Source organism: Acinonyx jubatus, chromosome B4 (assembly GCF_027475565.1).
Source record: "Acinonyx jubatus isolate Ajub_Pintada_27869175 chromosome B4, VMU_Ajub_asm_v1.0, whole genome shotgun sequence".
Taxonomy (NCBI): domain Eukaryota; kingdom Metazoa; phylum Chordata; class Mammalia; order Carnivora; family Felidae; genus Acinonyx; species Acinonyx jubatus.
Genome location: NC_069387.1, coordinates 103,346,459 through 103,369,931, shown reverse-complemented (window position 1 = coordinate 103,369,931; position 23,473 = coordinate 103,346,459). Strand labels below are relative to the sequence as shown.

Here is a 23,473-nt window from a genome sequence, read left to right as displayed (position 1 = left end):
CTTTTCATTTCCTAATAGTGTCTTTTGAAGAGCAGACATTTTAAATTTTATGAAGTCCAATTTGTAAAATTTTCACTATGGTTCCAGTTTTTCATACCTAAGAAATCTTTCCTTAAAAGATCACAAATATTTTTTCCTATGTTTTCTTCTTGTGTTTTTTTTTTTTTACATTCAGGTCAAAGATCCATTTCAAGTAACTTCTTATATGTGATATGTGGTGAGGGTTAAGCTTTTTTGATATCCAATTGTTTGCAATGCTTGTTGAAAAAAGTATTTAAACCCATTGAATTGCTTTGGCCCCTTTGTCAAAAGTCAACTGACTGAACAGGTGTGGGTCGATTTCTGAACTCACTAGGTCTGCGTCATTCATCTATATAAGTATCTTTAAACAAATACCACCCTGCTGTTATTACTGTAGTTTTATAGTAAGCCTTATAAACTGTTACATTTTGTGTAAAGTGGATATTCGTATCCTTCATAAGCCCAAGCACCTCTGAAACAGCTGTGTACTATAGTGTAGGTAGAGGCCTGCACTGATTTGAGATGAAAGAATTGCTATTCTTGGTTGTTACTTTAGGTGTTCTGTTTTCCTGTGTTCCACAGACAGGGGGTTTACTGAACTCACGGAATCCACAAATTCAGGGCATCCATGATCTTGCCTCTTGGAGAAAATGTATTTCTTTATTTTCACTCATCACTAACTGAAATTCAGTGTTCCCACAAATGTGGACAACAAACCTCAGGGGTACTGCAGTATCTGCACCTCTTGCCAATAGAAGGTACAGATATTTTCATGTCACATCGCTGTTATGGCCGATATCTTCAAATATTGTTTGATGAGGGAGCATAAGGAAAGTTGACAGTCTGCAAACCGCCCCCTCCCCCCCCCCCCACCCCAGGTGGGCTATGTGTGATATTCCTCCGGCACTCCTGGCTGCCTAAGAACAAAGGAAAGGGGAAAAACAAATGGCTACCTGATAGAAATCGTAGTCCTGCAAGAAGTCTCCCCTCCATGGTGATGTGGGAAACAAAGCCAGAAGGAAATGGCAGATAGAACTAAATTTCCTTATAACCTGCAGTCCACTGACTATACTTGAGGCTGGCAGAGTAAAATATTTCTCCAGGAACTCCCTACTGTCTTTAGTGCTAATGTTTTGCTAGAGGGAAAAACAACCCTAGCTTGACAGTAGGTAGGCCTCCAATATCCTGTGAGTCTTTAGCATATGAAAATCTCACTGGAAACTCGCCCAGGACTTCACCTCCCCCAGCTCCATAGTATATAACCAGTGTCTCTTCATGGTCCTGGGGCATGCCCATAGGTCCGTCCCTGTGCTTCAATAAAATCACCTTTTTGCACCAAATACTTATTTAAGAATTCTTTCTTGGTCTTCAGCTCGCCCCACAAACCCCACTATCACCCCAAAAACCTCATCATTGTTGACATTTATTGTTACTTAAAAATTATAGTTTTTAGAACTTCCACTTGACCTTGTTATTCTATGAGTTAATAAACACATATTACTAAATTATAATTTTAAAAAGTTCTTTCAGTAATGATCTCAATATAATTGGTTTCCTTTGTCATATTATGTATTTTACTACGTCTTTAAAAGAGAATGCTTGAGAAGGGGCCCAAAGACATTTCCAGATTGGCAAAGGGCTCCATGGCACAGAAATGGTGTAGATTTGCCTTCTGTATTCCTATTTCACAGACCTATTACTTGGGTTGTCTCCCATTTAAAGTGTCTTTATTGCTTCAGTTTAGAATATTGCTGTATTACCAGTCCTGCCTTATTTCATCTTATATTATATAAAAGTATAATATAACATAATATTATATACTATTTCACCTTATTAAGAAAGGTTCAATAAACCTTTATTAAACATGTGAGATTAGACAATGCTCCAGGTCAGAATCTGGAGATTCAAAGGTATATCACATGGTTCCTCCCTTTGAGGAACTTAGGTTGTACTAGGCAGATAATGAAGCAGGCATTGCAATTTACAATCTGTGTGCTCCAATGAGCACACATGGGAGTGACCTAGATGACGTTCTTACCCTTCACTTGGGTGGCGGTGGAGGTGTGGGCAGAATATCAGCAAATGTTTCCCACAGGAATTGACACACACATTATTCTCTGAGGAAACCTGGAGAATAAGAAAGCAGGAACTAGAATGTGAAGAGACTATTTCACACAGGAAATGTAAGCAAGCATCCAGTTCAACTCTGCCTGGAGCCCTGGGACAGAACAGCCAAGGGAAGAATTATGCATTGCCTACCCTTTTCTCCCTTAGGATGTGTCAAGGAAGACAATCATTTTCACAATGTAGAAGCCAAAGCAGCTTCCCACTCTTGATTGGAATATTCAGCTTGTGTGTCTATTTGACAGGCAAAAGTTCTTTCTCTCAGGTCCTTTTCCCCCCAGAAGCTGTCAAGTGCTGAGCCCTTGGCCAATGGAGCCCTTTTTGCAAGGACCCCTCCCTATTTCCTGTGCCTTCTACAGTGTGTCCTCCCCAGGCTGTCTTAGTGTGCCTCCCAAGTTTTAGCCAGTTTCCTTCAGTCCTAGACAGGTAGGTGGCACTGAGACAGAATGGGCAAAGGGTAGAGACACCTGACACTAGACTCATAGCCCAGAGGACCCCAGTCTAGAGCAGCCAGGTCCTCTCCCATCCTGGATTGAATGAGTCATTCATTACATCTTAAACAGAGATTGTTACTAAGAGACATTCCTATTTAAACTGTCCTCAAGCATTTTCTCAAGCCGGGCAGCATCAGGGGCTGCTTAGCTAATTAGGGACTAATTGACTCTTTAGCACAGTTCTCAGCTGTGACAGAGTGTTTCCTGCCTCTTTCTGCCAGGGTACTGGGACCATTCCCTGTGATGGGCTCCATTTTCACCTAATCAGGGTCTAAATGGAGCAATTTCCAGCCTCATATCCTTGATATTCTCAAGGATAGGAATGTAGATGTAAAATCTTTATATGTATATTTTTTTAAATGTTTATTTATTTTTGAGAGAGAGCGTGAGCAGAGGAGGGGCAGGGAAAGAGGGAGGCACAGAATCCTAGGCTCTGAGCTGTAGGCCCAGAGCCTGACTTGGGGCTAGAACTCACAAACTGCAAGATCATGACCTGAGCTGAAGTTGGTGCTTAATTAACTGACTGAGCCACCCAGACGTCCCCCAAATCTTTATATTTTTGAGGGCTTCTGTTTAGTCTGGGGAAATGCTGCATTTTTCTTAGTTATCATTATGGGAACCTTTGAGAGGTTTCCGCTTCCAATTACTTGAGGTGACATTACACTTTCTGAAGAAGAGGATGGTGCACTTTCTTGCTCAGTGTAGGAGAGGTTTTTGCTTTTTCCTTGTTTGGTAGGCATTTTTAATTATGACCATAAAATTTCATGACTTCACTTACCTGGCATTAGTCTTTTCTGTCAGAGGATAGGCCAGTTTTATCCCATGGAGGATCAGTGTATTCATTTCCTCCCTTTCCTCCACAGCATCTTCTGAACATGTTCACTGCTAGGCATAGGACAAACAGTAAAAATGATATATTTTCTGCCCCTCCAGATTAAGTAGAGGAATACAAACATTTTAAAAGTAAATGTCATAAAGTCATATACATCTGGTCAGAGTATAGCTGGGACATAATAAAAAAAGATAGTGATTTATATGTGGAGGCAGGATCATAAATATTGAAGGATGACTTAGGAAAAGTGTTGACTGGAAGAGAAAGGGATGTTAGCCTTCCTGGAAGAGGGATCGGTGAGAGGAGTCCAGACAGAGGCAACACTTGAGATGTTGTTGGAGTCACAAAAAGTCCGGATACCTTGAAACTGTGGTTGAATGGAGTTTGGCAGAATATTATATTGATGAAGTAACCAGGAAAAGCATCATGGAAGATTTTGATGCCATGCTAAAGAGTTTGGATTTTCCTTTAATACAATGGGAAGGCCACAGAAGAGTTACAGGCAGGGATAGGAGTTTAAACACCAAGAAAACCAGGAGGGCAGTTATGAGGCCCTGAACTTAGTAGCAGCAGGACTGGAGAGGAGAAGCAGTGTAGAGAAGTAGAAGAGGATGCATGAAAATGACTTAATGTCCAAATGGATTGGAAGGAGAGAGAAGTCTAGGGTGATTTTGGTTTTCAGCTGCAAGTTTCCTTCACTGAAAAGCAGTATCAGAGGAAAAGTGGGTTTGACAGGAAAGTTTTAATTTTAGACATGTTGATTTTGAGGTGGGGAACGGCAATGTCCATTAGGCAGTTGGGTAAACGTGGCCAAAAGCTCAGGAGAGAGATTCAGGAGAGAGAGCTAGCCTAGAAATTAAGATCTGAGTGAGCATCATCAGATACAAGCAGTTTTGGAAGCCATAACCATGTTTCTTTGAAAGTGTGTAGATTGAAAAAGGTCCAAGGTCAGAGTCCTCAAAGGGAAAACAACAACAACAACAACAAAAAACCCCTAATACTTAAAGAACAAATAGAGAATAGTCTTCAAAGAATGGGGGAGAGAATAAATAGTGGAAGGAGAAAACTCTAGAGAAGCTGTTGGTTTCTAGGAAGGAAGGTCTTGGAGGTCAGAAGTTCCCTCCACCTCCCTGAATCTTACAGCTCATTACTCTCTGTATTGGCTTTATCTCTTCTCTCTCAGGATCTTTTCCTCTGCTCATTCATAGTTTCTAACTCTTATAATTTTGGCCTCACGTGGTCAAACATTGCCTCCAGAATCTCTTTATACATCATGACCTATTAGCTCCTATGCCAAAATGCCAAAGTGTTTTTTATTTCACATTCCTGAGAAAAAGAGAATCTGATAGGTCTGACTCTTCTTTTTAAGCCAGGTCACATCAGGGATCTAAGCTGCCTTGACCAGGTGTGTACTTCCACTCCTATCACCTGTGGTCTTTGATATAAAATATGGCTGCCCAGTCTCACCCCTTCGGCTGAAGATATGGGGTGATAAGTAAAAAAAAAAAAAAATGTCAGGTTGAATGGCATCTGTAGTTTAAGAAAGTTTAAATAAAGGTGGTAGTTTTCCACAATGGCAGATACCATAGCATGATCAAGAAAGAATCCTTTGATGGGGTAACTTGGTGGCTTAGTCAGTTGGGCAACTGACTCTGGCTCAGGTCACGATCTCACGGTTCGTGGGTTTGAGCCCTGTGTCTGGCTCTGTGCTGACAGTTTGGTCAGAACTTAGAGCCTGCTTCAGATTCTGTGTCTCCTTCTCTCTCTGCCCCTCCCGCTTGTGCTCTGTCTCTGTCTCTCAAAGATAAATAAATGTCAAAAAAAAAAAAAGAGTCCTTTGGATCTGATGATATGGATGCCAGCTAGGCACTGGCCAGTTGCTGGGATGGTGGAGAGGCCTCTGGCTGCTGTGAGTTGGTAATAAATGAAGGCATAACGTGGAGACATGGAGTTGTGGCTTCCCATCAACAAGGATCTTAACCTCAAACTTTGTAATATAAAGGCAAGGAAGGGGAGGGTGATGATATTGATACAAGACACAGAGTCTAGTGGTAGTTGTCCTTGTTTTCCTCTTCTCAAACATATATTTTATTGTTTTAGGTATTTGCCCTTGTTCTGGAGTAGAACAGTGGGTCTGGATTTATGGGCACAGAGAAAAGAACTACCCTTAGAAAAAGAAAGGATCTCTTTATTTTTTATTATTTTTATTTTAGAAAATAATCTCTATTTTTTTAAATTTTTTAATCTTTATTTATTTTAGAGACAGAGCACAAGCAGGGGAGAGGCAGAGAGAGGAGGAGACACAGAATCCAAAGCAGGCTCCAGGCTCTGAGCTGTCAGCATGGAGCCGGACATGGGGCTCGAACCCATGAAGATCACGAGAACTCACGAGATCATGACCTGAGCTGAAGTCAGTTGTTTACTAAATGAGCCACCCAGGCGCCCCTAGAACAGATCTCTTTAAAATTTTTTTTAATGTTTATTCATTTTTGAGAGACAGAGAGAGACAGAGAGTGAGCGGGGGAGGGGCAGAGAGAAAGAGTGGAAGACACAGCTTCCAGGCTCTGAGCTGTCAGCACAGAGCCTGATGCGAGGCTTGAGCTCACAAGCTGTGAGATCATGACCTGAGCCAAAGTCAGATACCCAACTGACTGAACCACCCAGACACCCCTAGAAAGGATCTCTTTAAATGAGACTGTGGGAAGAAGGGCAGGAGAAGCATTGTGGGTGATTTGTAGGAAATGTAAAAGGTTGGCAAAGGGCATTGAAGTCTACTCTGCAAAGTCTCTGTGTCTTCACTCCTGCTCATCTCATGTCCTCCCTATGAGGTAATTGATAATCTAATGTTCCTGCAGATACTGAGATCTCCCTAAGGGATCCCACAGAAAATCAAAGGTAGGGTAACTGTCCTAGTCCTTTTAAGACTGAGTAGGCTCTGCTGTTGAGTGCAGCTCACCAGGGAAAGCCAGGCTACTGGCAGACCTGCTTCACAGCACAGCTTGTCCTGGAATGATCCGTGATGTTGTTTACTGGGGTTTCTGCCAGCTCTGCCAGCAGGCTGGGGCAGTCCACCCAGTCCACCCAGTCACCTAGTCGTGACTATGGTGACAGGGCCACTTAAAAGATATCTTAGCAATCATCAACTCTAACTCATAACATAAATAAGGGAACAGACATGGAGAGGTGAAGTGACTTGCACAGGGTCATATACCTTGTGCCAAAACCAAGAACAGAACAGGCTTTCTAATTCAAGGCCCAATGGTATTTACTTATTAAAAAAATTTTTTTTGAGTCTAATCATTCTCCTACTGTTTTTTGTTTTTTGTTTTGTTTTTTTTTTTTAACATCCTGCCTATATCCATTATATTCTCATAACCAGGGTCTTGCCTTTGAGTTAGAATGACAAGCCAGTATCCAAATCTGTCAGATTCCGGTCTGCATTGGGTTATCCTGGCATAAGACCTCTACTGGGCAATCAGAACATAGGATCTAAAGCAAACCTTATTTATCCAACACAGCCTTTATACACTTCTTAACTAAATGAATAAACCCTTGTAGTGGCTAAAGTTTATAGTCATGAGATTCCTCCCTGTCCCTGGAGAAAGGGAGCAGGAATATAATGAAACAGTACTGATCTTGGGGGTCAGGAAACCTGGGTCACCTTGGGGAAATCATTTACATGTCTTTGAATTCCACTGTAGAGTGGGGATGTTTTATTTACAATGATACAGGTATGCTAATATACTGTGGAAACTTAGAGGAAGGAAAAATTAAGCCTGCTAAAGTCACTTGGGGGAAGAGCGCCAAAGAAAGTGACATTTGAGATGGGTCGTGAAATGTGAGTACAGCTCACTTGACATGAGGTAATTAGCATACACAGAAAGTCACCATCAGAGGCCTCTTTTGGCCTTGGTTTGAATTGCCAAAAACTTGGAACTACATGCCTTCACCTTGTCACCTGGACAAGACACATGTACCTCCAATCAGCTAGTCCCATCATGCTCTTACATCTATACTGCTGTGTTCTTCCTCCTTCCCACTCATTCTCCCACCATTGCTGTCGTTTTCTATTGAGGCCTTCTGGAAATCCTTCTTTAGAGAAAACCAACTACCCTATGCCATCTTTTTCACCATATACTACCTTCCCCTAAGCTTATTAACATTTATCTATTGTCACTTGATGTTATTTTCCTAGATAAATTCTCTGAATAAATTTTTCCCCACCAGTACTCTTCTCTCTCTAGATATTCTTCCTCAGTAACCACTGGAATGCTCAACTTAGACAACCATGTATGGATCTTGAGCTCTAACTTTCCTATGGGTTCTAGATTGTATATTGGCTATATGTATCCTTTGGGTGTTGCACAGACATAGCATACCCGGAATTGAATAATAATCATCTTAATTCTCAGGCAACCCTAGACTTTCTTCCCTAGTAAATGGCTGTACTACTCAGCTAGCCACCCAAACTAGAAATCTGGGGGGAGGTAAAGGGTGAGTATCCTAGACTTCATTCTCTCCCTCACCTAAAATACACAATGAGTAACCAAGTCATGATAATTTTACCTCATTGAATTACTATTATTTTCTATTCCATTTCTACTTTCTGCCTTAATTCAGGCATTATCGGTTTTCATTTAGGTTTCTGAAATGGGCTCCTAACTGCTGTCCCAGCCTTTAGCCTGATTCTACTTCAATCTATCCTCTAGTCTATAACTAGAGTGGTTTTTCTAAAATAGAAATATCATCATATCACTCTCTTCTTAAACTCCCTCAATGAATCCTTATGCCGTGAGAGGAAATGTACCTCTTTAGCCTGGCATTCAAGGTCTTCTATATCTAGGATCCTGTCACCCTCTTTGGTCTTATCTCCATACTCACCATTCACATTGATCTACTTTCAGGCCCCTATGGAGTCATGCTGTCTCATGTTTTTGAAATAATTATTGCTAATCCTTATTGAAAGGGTACTATTTATAAAGATCTCTATTAATTGATCTATTCCTTCTCACAACCCCAAGTGGTCAGTTACTGTTTTTCCCCCAGTTGACAGATGGAAAAAAATGAGGCACAAATCAGTTAAGCACCCTAACCAAGGTCACAGCTAGTGAGGGACACAACTAGAATTTGAACTCAGTCTCTCTCTAGAATCCATTCTTTTAACTACTATATATAGCACTACCACACTGCCCCTACTTCGGGAAGACCTTTCTTTTTTCACTTTGCTTACCTCACACTCCTCATTCATTTAAAAAAAAAAATTTTTAACGTTTATTCATTTTTGAGACAGAGAGAGACAGAGCATGAACGGGGGAGGGGCAGAGAGAGAGGGAGACACAGAATCAGAAACAGGCTCCAGGCTCTGAGCCATCAGCCCAGAGCCCGACGCGGGGCTCGGACTCACGGACCGCGAGATCGTGACCTGAGCTGAAGTCAGACGCTTAACCGACTGCGCCACCCAGGCGCCCCACTCCTCATTCATTTAATCTGGCTTCTCCTCCTATCAAAATGATGAAAAATCTCTCACAAAAAATATCAATGAACTCCAAAGGGAATTTTTCCATTCTCTTTTTACTTGATCTCTCAAAATTCAGCCATTGGTCACTCCATAGGTCCTGAAATATCTTCTGTGGTTCATGTGATGATATATTCTTCGTCTGATTTATCTCTGAATATGCTTTCTTAGCCTCCTTTGTTGCTCATTCTTTATAGAATCTTCATACTGGGGTCATTAAAACTCAGTCCTAGCTTCCCCATATTTTTCTCCCTGTGCTGTTTGCACTGAGTAGTCTCATCCATGTCCTAGCTTTAATTTCCATCTATATGTTGATGACTTCTTATATTCATGCTTCTCTTTGTTCTCTACAGACCCTTACAGACCAATGCTTCTTTAACACTGCCTGAACTTCTCAAATTACTCTATACTCAATATATTCAAAATGGAATTGTCAGTTTTCTCCCAAATATTACTCTTCAGTGTACCTTAGCACCACCTTTCATCTAGTCAGATGGTCTAGACAACTGTTACAGCCCATCAACCAAAGAGCATAGGAAAAAAACCTGTAGTCCAAGTTAGATTTATTTCACTTACTGCAGCCGAGGGAATGCACTCCAGAGGAATTGTAGGTTGACTCTGTAGAGTTTTTAGAGCTTCTTATAGGATTTAGGCCTGTATTGTATGGTTATAGACAGGATTGAAAACCACGGGGTCCAGTTTTGAATTGGAGGTTGTAAAAAAAGCTAGGGAAATTCAATTACTGGTTTTGCTTTTTTTTTTTTTTTTAAATTGGGGGCAGGATCATTAAAGTGGGCTGAGGGTGGTCACTGATGAAGAAGTAGCTGTTAGTTACGTATGAGAAGAGAGGTGTTTGAGAAGGGCCTTGTCTCTTGTTCTAGACATGCCACTGAGTGAATATTGTCCATAATTGTCATTTATTTTATATTTTAGCATCTCCGAGTTTTAGCTAGATAATTTTGGGGAAAGTGAATTGAACTCTCAGCTTTAATTTTCCAGTATAAAACATAAAGGAATTATCTATTATTCTTTCAGATAGAAAATTCAAAATTACCTTACATATAATTTTAGTTGCACACCTATTTTCCTTCACTTTAATACTGAACATTTTCTAAGAAAAATCCCCATATATTATGCTAGCCATTTACAAAAAGAGTTCCATCTGATTGGCAGACTATGATACCTACCCACTGAGAGGCAGAGCAACCAAAAGATCATCAATTGCTTGAGGTCTACAGGGTTATGCATCCACCAATATCTTACTCTACTCAAGAGGAAATGAAAAAATGGAAGACCAACACAGAAGACCCTCAAGTGATCAAACGGTAAGACAGTAGCTGCAGTGATTAAGAGGTTAGAGTCACAAGCCAGAATGCCTGGATTTGAATCCTGACTTCACCATACCATGGCTTTCTTCCTGCCTCCTCCTACATGGAGCAAGTGGCTTGACCTCTGTTTCTGAATTTCGTCTTTAGTAAAGCAGCAGAAATAATATAGTCCCTTCCTCTTAGGATTATTGTGAGGACTGAATAAGTTAATAAAGTGCTTAGAACAGCACCTAGTGTGACACAGGCACTCAATAAATATTTACTTGGCATTATTATTATAACCCATCATGTCGTTTTGGAGTTTAAAAAACCTTTTAAAAATTGAGTAGTTGCCAAGGACACTCTGTATGAATGGTATGTACGTGTGTAAGAGAAATATAATGTTGGAGTCACCTCCAAAACTTTTTAAACAGATCTGGCCACTCAAGAAGACTCCTTCACAGAGAGCTGCTCAGATGCCAGCACATTTGAGAATAGTGAGTCTGGAATTATGTTAACATATTGGAACCTTCCATGGAGACTGGGATGGTGAAAGAGCAATTTGAATAGTAGACTTTCAAAACTGTCAAAGAAATTGATGATGTATTCCTGCTTGCCAGGAAGGGGCTTATGCAACACCTTTGGACTGAATATGAGGCCAATAAAAATGGAACTTCTGGGGAGATTCAATGAAATCTATAACTGAAGTGGCCCCATTCTTCTCTTCCTGTCAAGCTGGCCATTTTGACATCTATTAACTAATACATGTAAGTGGGGTAAATATTTTTTTGATTATGACATCTGTTTAAGTTGGCCTTATGTGTCTAGTCATACTTTCAGTTAAACTATATGCTGTTAGCATTTACTAGATTAGAATTGTTTTTTGGGGGCATAGAAAAAGTTTGCAACAAAGATTAAATTATAGGTTATTTTTTATAATCATATGGAGTATATAAAAAGTTCTTTGCATTTATTTTTACATTTTGTGATTGGCCATTTGGGCATTTTTGGAGCGTATGTTTGAATTAAGTTTATTGGCACATTTATATAGAAGACTTGTTATCTCAATTGATTTCTGTCAAGTCATTAGTAGATTGCCTACATTTCCTTGTAGTTTATGTAAAAATATATAGGCTGAGACTATTCAAGAAGTTAGAAACAACCTAAAGGTCTAACAATAAAATAATGGGTAAACAGAATATATCTCATTAGGATGGACTTTTATGAAGTCATTAAAATGCTCATTTGAAGGCAGTGTAGAGTCATGGGAAAATGTTTCCTATATAATATTAAGTAAAAGAGGCAAAATACAGAAGGCTATGTTGACTGTTAAGGCAAATACAAACAATGCATGCATTTGGACCAACCGAAAATAACTACTTGCTAGTGGGAATATAAGTAATTTAAATGTATTTCTTCACTTTTTTTTTTTTAACAAAAAAAGAAAATGTAAAGAGCTTTACATGGCATGACCAAATTATTCAAGGGCCAAATTCCTCACTCATTTTTCATGGATTTGTAAAAATGACAGCTTGTATGTTAAGGAGATTTGAACTTCAGCCCAAGAACCTGACTTGTTTGCCTCGATAGATTTACTGTATCTTGACTTTCTTCATAAATTCTGTGCAAATTCCAATGCCAGGTGGTTTGCTATCTTTATTAATATGAAAAGATCTCATGGGTGAAAAGATACCATAATCAGAGATAAACAGGAGAAGCACAGCATATGGTGTAGAAAGTCCACCAAAAGATATGAAGGCCTTTTGAAAAGTTGTTCATAATTGCTATATATATTTTTTAGAAGTTAGAGTTTTCTGGGAGATATCTAGATAATACAGAACATTTTCACATTATTAAAATTTACTTCCACATTAAATCCTTTACATTATAATTAAAAAATATTGCCATAGTCAATTGTGAGAAATGGTTGGGAAAAAAACCCACCATTCAAACCCAAAATTTATTAACAAGTCCTCTTGGAGTAATGCCTGTTAAATAAAGAATGTCAGCTGAAGGTAGAGGGGGTTTGTGAGATTCTGGTTTCCCTTGCATTTATTCCTTGGCAGTGACTGAAGAAGGGGGGATCTAACCTTCTTAGATACAGACTTCTTGAGCATAAGCCAAGATGTTGGTCCATTTAGGGTGAAGCTGTTGCATACCCTTAGGATTTGCATGCTCCCCAACCTGGGAATGGAATGCAGCAGACACTAACAAAGCCTGGCAGGGTCTTCCATATTCTTGGGCATAAAACCATCCCAGAAGAACCATTTTAAGACTGACTTCTCAAATGTGAAACACTTGGGAATCTCCTTAAAATACCCATTCTAATTGAGTAGGTTTGGGATAGGGACTGAGGTCCTGCATTTTAACAAGCTGCCAGGTGATGTTGATGCCGTTGGTCCATGGATTGTATTTTTGAGTAGTAAGCTCTAAACTCAGTTTACTTGATAAAAATAAGTGATGCGGGACATTTCCTGCTTAATCTTTGCTTCCCATATATTAATCTGTAACTGGAAACTAATCCTTGGACAAGGAAGTATGCCATTGGAGTGGACTCCAATTTTTATCACTCCAGTGTCCAGAAACAGAAGTATTGGTAGCTAAGAAATACATCATGTACCTCTTATGTTGAAGTCTTATGCACTGTTCTGTGCTCACCAGCTTTTGGAATGTTATGCCTTAACATTATGATGTGTAGACATCTGTATGGTTGACTACTTTTGAAATTTTGCTTTGGAATTTTCAAAGTTATTTATAAAAGATGTCTTTATAAAACCCCTTCTCTGGGTGACTCAGTCAGTTGAGCGTCCAACTCTTGATTTAGGCTCAGGTCATGATCTCATGGTTTGTAAGTTGAGTTCTGCATCTGGCTCTGCACTGCTAGTGCGGAGCCTGCTTGTGATTCTTTCTCTCATCTCTGTCTATCCTTCCTCTGTTGCTCTGTCTCCAAAATAAAAAAAAAAGAAACATTAGACTGAGGAATTAAGATGGCGGAGAAGTACGGGGACTGGGATTTCCCTCGTCCCTCAAACACAGCTGTATTGAGATCAGAATACTGAGTGTTCCAAACCCAGGAAATCCATTTGTGGAGTGACAGAAAAATCTCCACAGGCGGATGGAGACAGCTTGGTGGGACAGAGGTACATGTATGCAAACTGGGAGAGGTAAAATATCATGGGCACAGAGGGGAGGGATCCCCTTCTGTAGAGAGACAAAAGGGAGAGAAAGAAAAGCTGTAGATTGTGGTATTTTGTTAAGATCAGAGAAAAACCTCTCTGGACCATGGACTGGGGAATGAGAAATATGGAGAGTGCCAGTCTCTACTTTGTAAACAGCCTTAGCAGTGGAAGATCGGAGTCTTTTCTTTTTTCTTTTCCCTTCTCTTTTTTTCTTTCCTTTCCTTTCTTTCATTTTTTAAATGCTTATTTATTTTGGAGAGAGAAAGAGAGAGAGACAGAGAAAGAACGAGTGGGGGAGGGGAAAAGAGAGAAGGGGACAGAGGATCTGAAGCAGGCTCTGCACTGACAGCCCAATGTAGGGTTTGAACTCACAAAATGTGAGATCATGACTTGAACCGAAGTCAGACACTTAACTAACTGAGCCACCCAGGTGCCCACTAAAGATCAGAGTTTTCAAAAAAGTGATTTTCTCCAAACTGGGGGTGGTGGTAGGCACACACCTGGTGGGGAGGGGAGCCAGCCCTGGGGCTCATGGTGATCTCAGGGGCGCACTGGAAGAGAATAGTCCCCTTCCTTGAGTACTGTGGGTAAAGGGTATATTGCTTCCCAAGGATAAAAGACCCTACAGGTGCCAGCCATATCAGCAGGGTAGAGTGGTGCTACCCCAGAACTGGGTCCATGTGGTTCAGGATCCTTTAAGACGTCAGGTTTTGAATTCTAGCTCAGTGCCTAGGAGGCGTGGGAGACTGTGGAGCAAGGCAAGCTGACTGCTTGTGCTACTCTGTAAAGGCTGCCTGAACAGCATAGTCTGAGACACTTGGTCCAGGGAGAAGAGACTGAGATGTCCCCATATATCTCCCCATCACCAACATGGTGGAGAGTCCGCAAACAAGATAGCAGCCCCCAGTGGAGGTGGGACCTACTTACACCAAACCCTGCCCCTCCATGCCTGGCAACTGCTTATCTACTAGAGCAGGACTGACACTATAAGAACCAGAGGGCCTCTCCTCCAGACCAGCACAGCCACAGGTCCCAGGCACAAACAGACAACTGTCCTGTGGTTTTGTATATTAGTCTGTTGCTCTTTTTTTTCTTCCTCTCTCTTCTCTTTTCTTTCCTTCTCTTTTATTTTTCTACCTTCTTCTTTTTTTTCCTTTGGAAAAAAAGTTTCTGATTTGATTTTTGGTCAATTCTTATTATGTATATATGTATTAATATATACATTTATATATATATATATATATTAATTTCCTTTCGTTCTCTGTTTAATCAGGCATTTTTACTCTATTCTTTTTATACCTTTTCTATATTTTCTTCTTTGTTTTCCTTTCTCTCTCTCTGGATTAAGCCTTATAGTTTCTTTGATTCTTTGCTTGGTCTTTTTTTCATCCCTTTCATTTTCCTCTTTCTTTGGGATCAGGTCCACTGCCCTTTCCTTTCTTCTGGGGTTACTTCAATGAACAAATGAAAGTACACCTGGTGGAAGGTATAAATAATTCACCACCACAAGTAAGGAGGAGCTTTGTAGAAGACTGACCAGTGGATAGAGCAGCCAAATACACAAGAACAGAGTACACACAACACACTCCAAAATCACTTCCTGAAGTGCCAGGCCCTAGACAGTGTATGACCCCTTTTTAATATAGTAGTTTTTGCAGGTGCAGGACACATAACAAGCTATTAAAACACATCAAAGACAGAAACCTAGGCAAAATGATGAAATAGAAGAATTCTCCTCAAAAGAAATTCCAGGAAGAAATGACAGCCAGAGAATTGCTCAAAACAGATATAAACAATATATCTGAACAAGAATTTAGAATAACAGTCATAAGACTAATAGCTGGGATTGAAAAAAAGCATAGAAGACGCAGAGAATATATTGCTGTAGAGATCAAAGACCTAGCAAACAGTCATGATGAATTAAGAAATGCTATAAATGAGATGCAAAATAAACTAGATGCAGTGACAGTGAGGATGAAAGAAGCAGAGGAGAGACTAGGTGAAATACATGATAAAATTATGGAAAATGATGAAGCTGAAACAAAGAGGGAAAGGAAATTACTAGACCACAAGGGTCTAAGTGATTCAATGAAATGAAATAATATTGGTTATCACAGGAGTTCCAGAAAAAAGAAGAAGAGAGAGAAAGCTGCAGAAGGTTTATTTGAACAAATTAGAGCTGAGAACTTCCCTAATCTGGGGAAGGAAACAGGAATCCAAGTCCAAGAGGCACAGAGAACTCCCTTCAAAATCAACAAAAACAGGTCAACACCATGATATATCATAGTAAAAGTGGCAAAATACAAAGATAAAGAGAGAATTCTGAAAGCAGCTAGGGACAAATGGGCCTTAACCTACAAGAGTAGACTCAGAAGGGTGGTAGGAGATCTGTCCACTGAAACTTGGCAGGACAGAAGGGAGAGACAGGAAATATTCAATGTGCTGAATAGGAAAAATATGCAGCCAAGAATCCTTTATCCAGCAAGGCTGTCATTAAGAATAGGAGGAGAGATAAAGGCTTTCCCAAACAAAAACTAAAGGAGTTCATGACCACTAAACCAGCCCTGCAGGAGATTCTAAGGGGGACTCTGTGAGTAGAGGGCAGCAAAGACTACAAAGGACCAGAGTCACCACCATAGGCACGAAACCTACAGATAACACAATGACACTAAATCCATATCTTTCAATAATCACTCTGAATATAAATGGATTAAATGCCCCAATCAATAGACATAGGGTATCAGAATGGATAAAAAACCCAAGTTCCATCTATATGCTGTTTACAAGAGATTCATTTTAGACCTGAGAACCCTTTCAGATTGAAAGTGAGGGAATGGAGAACCATCTATCATGCTTCTGGAAACCAAAAGAAAGCTGGAATACCATACTTACATCAAACTAGATTTTAAACTAAAGGTTTTAACAAGAGATGGAGAAGGGCATTATATCATAATTATGGGGTCTATCCATCAAGAAGAGCGAAAAATTATAAATGTTTATGACTCCAACGTGAAACACCCAAATATATAAATCAATTAATCACAAACAAATAAATGTATAGATAATAATACTGTGATTTTAGGGGGTTTAATACTCCACTTACAACTATGGACAGATCATCTAGGTAGAAAATCAATAAGGAAATGTCTCTGAATGACACATTGGACAGGATGGACTTAACAGATATATTCAGAACTTTTCATCCAAAAGCAGCAGAATACATATTCTTCTTGCATGCACATGGAACATTCTCCAAAACAGATCACATACTGGGTCACAAAACAGTCCTCAGCAAATGTAAAAGGAATGAGATCATACCATGCATATTTTCAGATCACAACTCTATGAAACTTGAAATCAATCAGAAGAAAAAAATTGGAAAGCCCACAAATGCATGGAGGTTAAAGAACATCCTACTAAAGAATGAATGGGTCAACTAGGAAATATAAGAAGAAATTAAAAAATTTATGGAAGCAAATGAAAATTAAAACATGACAGTCCAAACCCTATGGGATGCAGCAAAGGTAGTCCTAAGAGGAAAATACATTGTAATTCAGGCCTATCTCAAGAAGCAAGAAAGGTCCCAAAACATAACCTCATATCTAAAGGAAGAAGAAAGGCAGCAGCAAAGAAAGCCCAAAGTCAGCAGAAGAGAAAAATAAAGATTAGAGCAGAAATAAACAGTATAGAATCCAAACAAACAAACAAACAAAACAAACAAACAGCATAACAGATCAATGAATCTAAGAGCTGGTTTTTTGAAAGAATAAACAAAATTAACAACCCCCTACCCAGACTTCTCAAAATAGAAACAGAAGGAAAGCTTACAGACTCATTCTATGAAGCCAGCATTACCTTGATTCCCAAACCAGACAAAGACCCCACTAAAATGGAGAATTACAGGCCAATATCCCTGATGAACACAGATGCAAAAATTTTCAACAAGATACTAGCAAATCGAATTTAACAGTATGTTAAAAGAATTATTCACCATGTCAAGTGGGATTCATTCCTGGGCTGTAGGGCTGGTTCAATGTTTGCATATCAATCAACATGATACATCACATTAAGGGAAGAAAGGATAAGAAGCATATGACCCTGTCAATAGATGCATAAAAAGCACTTGACAAAATTTAGCACCCTTTCTTAATAAAAACTCTCAAGAAAGTTGGGATAGAAGGAACATACCTTAACATCATAAAAGCCATACATGAAAGGTCCACAGCTAATATCATACTCAATGGGGAAAAACCGAGAGCTTTCCCTCTGAGATCGGGAACATGACAGGAATGTTCACTCTCACCACTGTTGTTTAACATAGTATTGGAAGTCCTAGCCTCAGCAATCAGACAACAAAACAAAATGAAAGGCATCCAAATTGGCAAAGAGGTCAAACTTTCACTCTTTGCAGATGACATGATATTCTACATGGAAAAACCCAAAAGATTCCACCAAAAAACTGCTAGAACTGATCCATGAATTCAGCAAAGTTGCAAGATACAAAATCAATGTACAGAAATTGGTTGCATTTCTATACACCACTAATGAAGCAACAGAAAGACATACCAAGGAATTTATCCCATTAACAATTGCACCAAGAACCATAAAATACCTAGGAATAAACCCAACCAAAGAGGTAAGAGATCTGTACGCTGAAAACTAGAGAATCTTATGAAAGAAACTGAAGACACAAAAAAATGGAAAAACACTCCATGCTCTTAGAAAAACAAATACTATTAAAATGTTGATACTACCCAAAGCATTCTACACATTTAATGCAATCCCAATCAAAATAGCACCAGCACTCTTCACAGAGCTAGAACAAACAATCCTAAAAATTTGTATGGAACCAGAAAAGACCCCGAATAGCCAAAGTAATGTTGAAAAAGAAAACCAAAGCTGGAGGCATCACAATCCTGGACTGTAGCCTGTATCACAAAGCTGTGATCATCAAGACAGTATTGTATTGGCACAAAAACAGACACAAAGACCAATGGAATAGAATAGAGAAGCCATAAATGGACCCACAAATGTATGGCCAATTAATCTTCAACAAAGCAGGAAAGAGTATCCAATGGAAAAAAGACAGTCTGTAGCAAATGGTGCTGAGAGAACTGGACAGCAACATGCAGAAGAATGAAAAGAGACAACTTTCTTACGCTATACACAAAAATAAATTCAAAATGAATGAAAGACTGAAATGTGAGACAGGAAATGATCAAAATCCCACAGGCAAAAACAGGCAGCAACCTCTCTGACCTTGGCCTCAGAAACTTCTTACTTAACATGTCTCCAAAGGCAAGGGAAACAAAAGCAAAAATGAACTATTGGGACCTCATCAAGATAAAAAGCTTCTGCACAGCAAAGGAAACAATCAACAAAACTAAAAGATGGAATGGGAGAAGATATTTGCAAATGACATACTGGATAAAGGGTTCGTATCAAAAATCTATAGAGAAGTTACCAAACTCAACACCCCAAAAACAAATGATACAGTGAAGAAATGGGCAGAAGACATGAATAGATACTTTTCCAAAGAAGACATCCAGATGGCCAACAGAAACATGAAAAGATGCTCAACATCACTCATCATCAGGGAAATACATATCAAAACTACATTGAGATACCACCTCATATCAGTCAGAGTGGCAAAAATGAACAACTCAGGCAACAACAGATGTTGGTGAGGATGTGGAAAAAGGGAATCCCTGTTGCAATGCAAACTGGTGCAGCCACTCTGGAAAACAGTGTAGAGGTTCCTCAGAAAATTAAAAATAGAATTACCCTACAACCCAGCAATAGCACTGCTAGGAATTTACCCAAGGATACAGCAGTGCTAATTCGAAGGGGCACAGGCACCCCGATGTTAATGGCAGCACTATCAATTATAGCCAAATTACGGAAAGAGCACAAATGTCCATTGACTGATGAACAGATAAAGAAGATATCGTATATATACACAATGGAATACTATTCAGTGATGAAAATGAATGAAATCTTGCCATTTGCAAAAATGTGGATGGACTGGAGGGTATTATACTAAGTGAAATAAGTCAGTCAGATAAAGACATATATCATATATATATGATCATATATCATGTGATTCACTCATATGTGGAATTTGAGAAACTTAACCGAAGATCATAGGGGAAGGGAAGGAAAAATAACATACAAACAGGGAGGCAAACTGTAAGAGACTCTTAAATACAGAGAACAAACTGAGGGTTGATGGGGGTGGGAAAATGGGTGATGGGCATTGAGGAGGGCACTTGTTGGGAGGAGCACTGGGTGTTGTATGTAGTGATGAATCATAGAAATCTACTCCTGAAGCCAAGACTACACTGTATGTTAACTAACTTGACAAAAAAAAAAAAAGACATATTAAAAACAAACAAAAAACAACCAAACAAAAACCCCTTCTCTGATTCTCTTTGTGACCCTTTTATATATGATATGTAAAATGCCAAACTATTTGGTATTTAATAATCAGCAACTGTCTTTAGGTTTTAGTAATTAAGATTTATTTTAAAGTTAAAATTAAAGTTAATGTCCTGGTCAAGAAGCTTCTTGGTTTTCATTGATCTTCCTAATTTATAGTTAACCACTATTATTAGTTTTCAATTCTTTCAAAAGTGTCCTCAGGACACAACTTTTAACACAAAGTTCTGATTATACTTATGAGACAGTAATAACTAAGTATGACATACAGTACCCAAAGTAGTAAAAATGCATACATTATTTAGAATGTCAATGGGATTCTTATTATTGAATTTTTTTTTAAACCTGTGAACAGTGAGCTGAAAGATCTCTTTAATGTGTTTCCTATGAGAACACATTTCTATGGAAAACACACCAACATTTTTTTTTCTTTATCTTTCTTTTTTCTTTTTCTTTTTTGCTTTATTTGTGTAGTTTTGAATATAGTACTATACCTTAATTCCTTGGCCCACTAAAATTTGGAGACCACAGAGGTAGATGAAAGAAAAGAACAAAAGGGTAGTCTTTAAGCAGATATTGAGCATTCAAACCATTATGCTTTCAGGATAATATTAAATTCCTACAGTGAATGAGGAATGGGTGAATTATTAAGGCTTACTGCTTGCTCCTTGGGTATATACTACTGTCACTATTACTAAGGATCTATATCCCTAATGCATGCTATTTTTTTGTTGTTTGTTGTTTTGAAGATTGAAGTAAGTGTGAAAGCACCCAGCAGTTAGTTCACAGATGTTCAATAAAGTTCAGTTGGATTTTCTAAGTCTTACTTGATGAGAAACACATATCCTCTGCTCTTTGAAAAGTTATAGATATTTGTTTGGTCTTCTATTTCCTGTCTTTCAAAGATGGCACTTCTGATTTGGCCAACAAACAGATATCCTATCCTTCTTATGCATTTGCATCTTGGGGAGAGGTTAGAATCTAAAAATCAGTACATAAATGTGTATATGATGTAACTCCACTGGGCTACTATGACCTATGACCCTCAGAGGCTCTGTAACACTTTTATTTACCTAACTAAACACAACTCTGAGACTTAGTTTTACTTTTCATAATAAAAGAATGGTAAGAAGATCTAGGTTGAATTTACTATGGTTTCATTAATCTTAAAGGTAGGAACTATGCTATTTATGGCAGCAATTTTAACGAAATCCTTTCTTCTCTAAACATCTGCAACCAATTTATTAGAATGAAAACACATTACCAATAATCTCATTAACAAACATTGATACTACAACTGTACTAAAGATCTAAAATATGAAGCATATTTTAAAAGAATTTCAAATCTATTTATTTTAAAGATAAACAACAGTATTTTCTATTAATGAGAGAAAAGTTAACCAAAAAAATAATTTACCTTTCAATAGCTTTCAGTTTTATCCTCTAGATGTTGACCCTCAAAACTTCTAAATATTATTCTTCAGTACAGTACAACCTGTGCTTTAGGGATGGTTTCTGGAACCTAGCATAAGCAGGTAATGTGAATGTAATTTTGGACCCTTTAAAGGTACTGTTTGTACATACATAGAAAGATATTCATTATTCTATACATTAAAAGTAAACACTTCTTTGCCTTCATTTTTATTCTTAGTTCTGTCCTTTTGAGTTAGCTTAAGTAGAAATAGAGTATTTAATTTTTTCTTTGTGATTTGAAGTCTGTTCCTCATGCCTTTATTCGCAGAGGTTTACCTGCAGCTATACTGTCTACTAAGATCAGAAATATTCTGAAGTCACCAGAACACCAGAGATGTCTGTTGTTATAATCAAATGGTATCTGGAATTGTTTTATCTTTCCCTTGAAACACATTATTTGAGTGTGCTCTGCCTGATGGAAAACCATCCTTGAGACTTTTTCTTAAAGGAGTTGTAGCAGTTATTAGAAGACTGGATTCTTTCCTGAGAGTTGAGCTAAGTGGAGCATTAGTTCAACATGATTAACTGATGCACACCAAATCCCATGCTGACCAAATGGTGAATTTGGTGCATACTTTCTCCATTTTTCTCAAATTCAACGTATTCAATCATAACTGTCTGAGAACAAGTTAAAGGCTTTTCCTCCCCTGAGATTTAAATACATGCTACTTTGTTCTGTGCTGAAATGTGTTAACTCTCTTATCCTGGATTGTGCATTGGAAAACTCTAATAAAAACAGTATAATTTGTTTTTAAAGGACTTCCATTGACAGAACATCTGCAAACTTAATGAGGCGATCCATTGAGATAAATACATCAACTAATAAATCCCCATACATGTAGCCAGTAGCATCACTGGCCAAGTACAAACCTGGGGAGGTTTGGAGACTTCCAGTTCCTTCTGGTCACAGGTTACCAGAGCACATCTTTCACATGGCAGATTATTTCTTAAACAGTTCTCTTTCCTGAAAATAAGCCATTCTACTGACCATACTTAAAACAAACTAAAGCAACCTATAATTAAAGAGGAGAGTGGAACAGAAGTAAACAGACTAAGACAAAGTTAGTTCATAGTAAAGGATTGTGTGCTTCTGTAGATACTTTCTTTTCTTTCTTCCCCAAAGTCATTATCTAAATCTTAACTCTTCCATATGCCTCTCATATGTGTTTCAATGCATAGATTATAAACTCCTAAAAATTAGGAACTGCCATAGTCTAGTTCTATAAATCTTCTTGCCCAACGTATAGTGTCTACGATAGTCTTAGTCACACTGTTGCAAACTAACAGTGGTTGACTAAATTCTATGCCACAATCAAAAAATACTTTTATCGAGATGTAGGAAATTAATAAAAGATTAATTGCAGATTCAATTTAATAGTTGTATGATTATTAATATTTTATTTTCCTTCTTGAGGCTGTTTTGGCATATTGTGTTTCTTTGAGAAATTTTTCCATTTCATACAAATGTTCAATTTTGTTGTCAGAAATTTATTGGCAAATTTACAGGCATGTTACCTTTTATATACCTGATATTGATTATCTGAACGTTTTATTTTTTAAATGATTAGACTTACCAGAGATGTGTAAATTTTATTAATTATTGAAGAACCAACTTTTGGAGGTGTTAATCATCTCTCCGTGTTTTTCTTCCAGAAACTACTAATCTTTTGATTTTTAGTCTCTTCCTTTTCTAATATGTGTTGAAAGCTAATGTTTTCTTATATCATGGTTTAGCTCATCCCGTAAGTTTTGATGGGCAGTGTTATCATTACAATTCAATTATTTTCATTATTACTCAAATACTCTCTAATTTCCACTGTGAGTTCTTCTTTGACTCAGAAGTTATTTAGAGGTATAATTCTTAGTTTAAAGAATATGGGGATTTTCTACTTATATTTAAAACAATTTTTAAATTTTTACTTACATATATATTTAAGTATATAATAAATTTTATAAGTATATAATAAAATTATATAATACATATATAATACATTATATATATATATATATATATATATATATATATATATATATATGCATGCCCCATATGCCCCATGCCCAGCGTGGAGCCCAACATGGGGCTTAAACTC

At 38.2% G+C, this 23,473-nt stretch overlaps 1 protein-coding gene across 7 annotated transcripts in view; it reads right to left on the bottom strand.

Moving 5' to 3' along the window:
- METTL25 (methyltransferase like 25) overlaps positions 1-23,473 on the bottom strand; it is a 161,212-nt gene that overhangs the window by 5,347 nt on the left and 132,392 nt on the right. The window contains exons 13-15 of one of the 7 annotated variants that reach the window (XM_053226543.1): positions 22,254-22,347; positions 3,418-3,524; positions 1,779-2,148 (exon numbers count right to left, since the gene is read on the bottom strand). The gene's annotated coding sequence lies outside the window, so the exon portion shown is untranslated. Of the gene's footprint in view, positions 1-1,778; positions 2,149-3,417; positions 22,348-23,473 lie in introns of those variants that run through there. The other 6 variants (XM_053226544.1, XM_053226542.1, XM_053226548.1 and 3 more) reach the window with 6 other exon arrangements.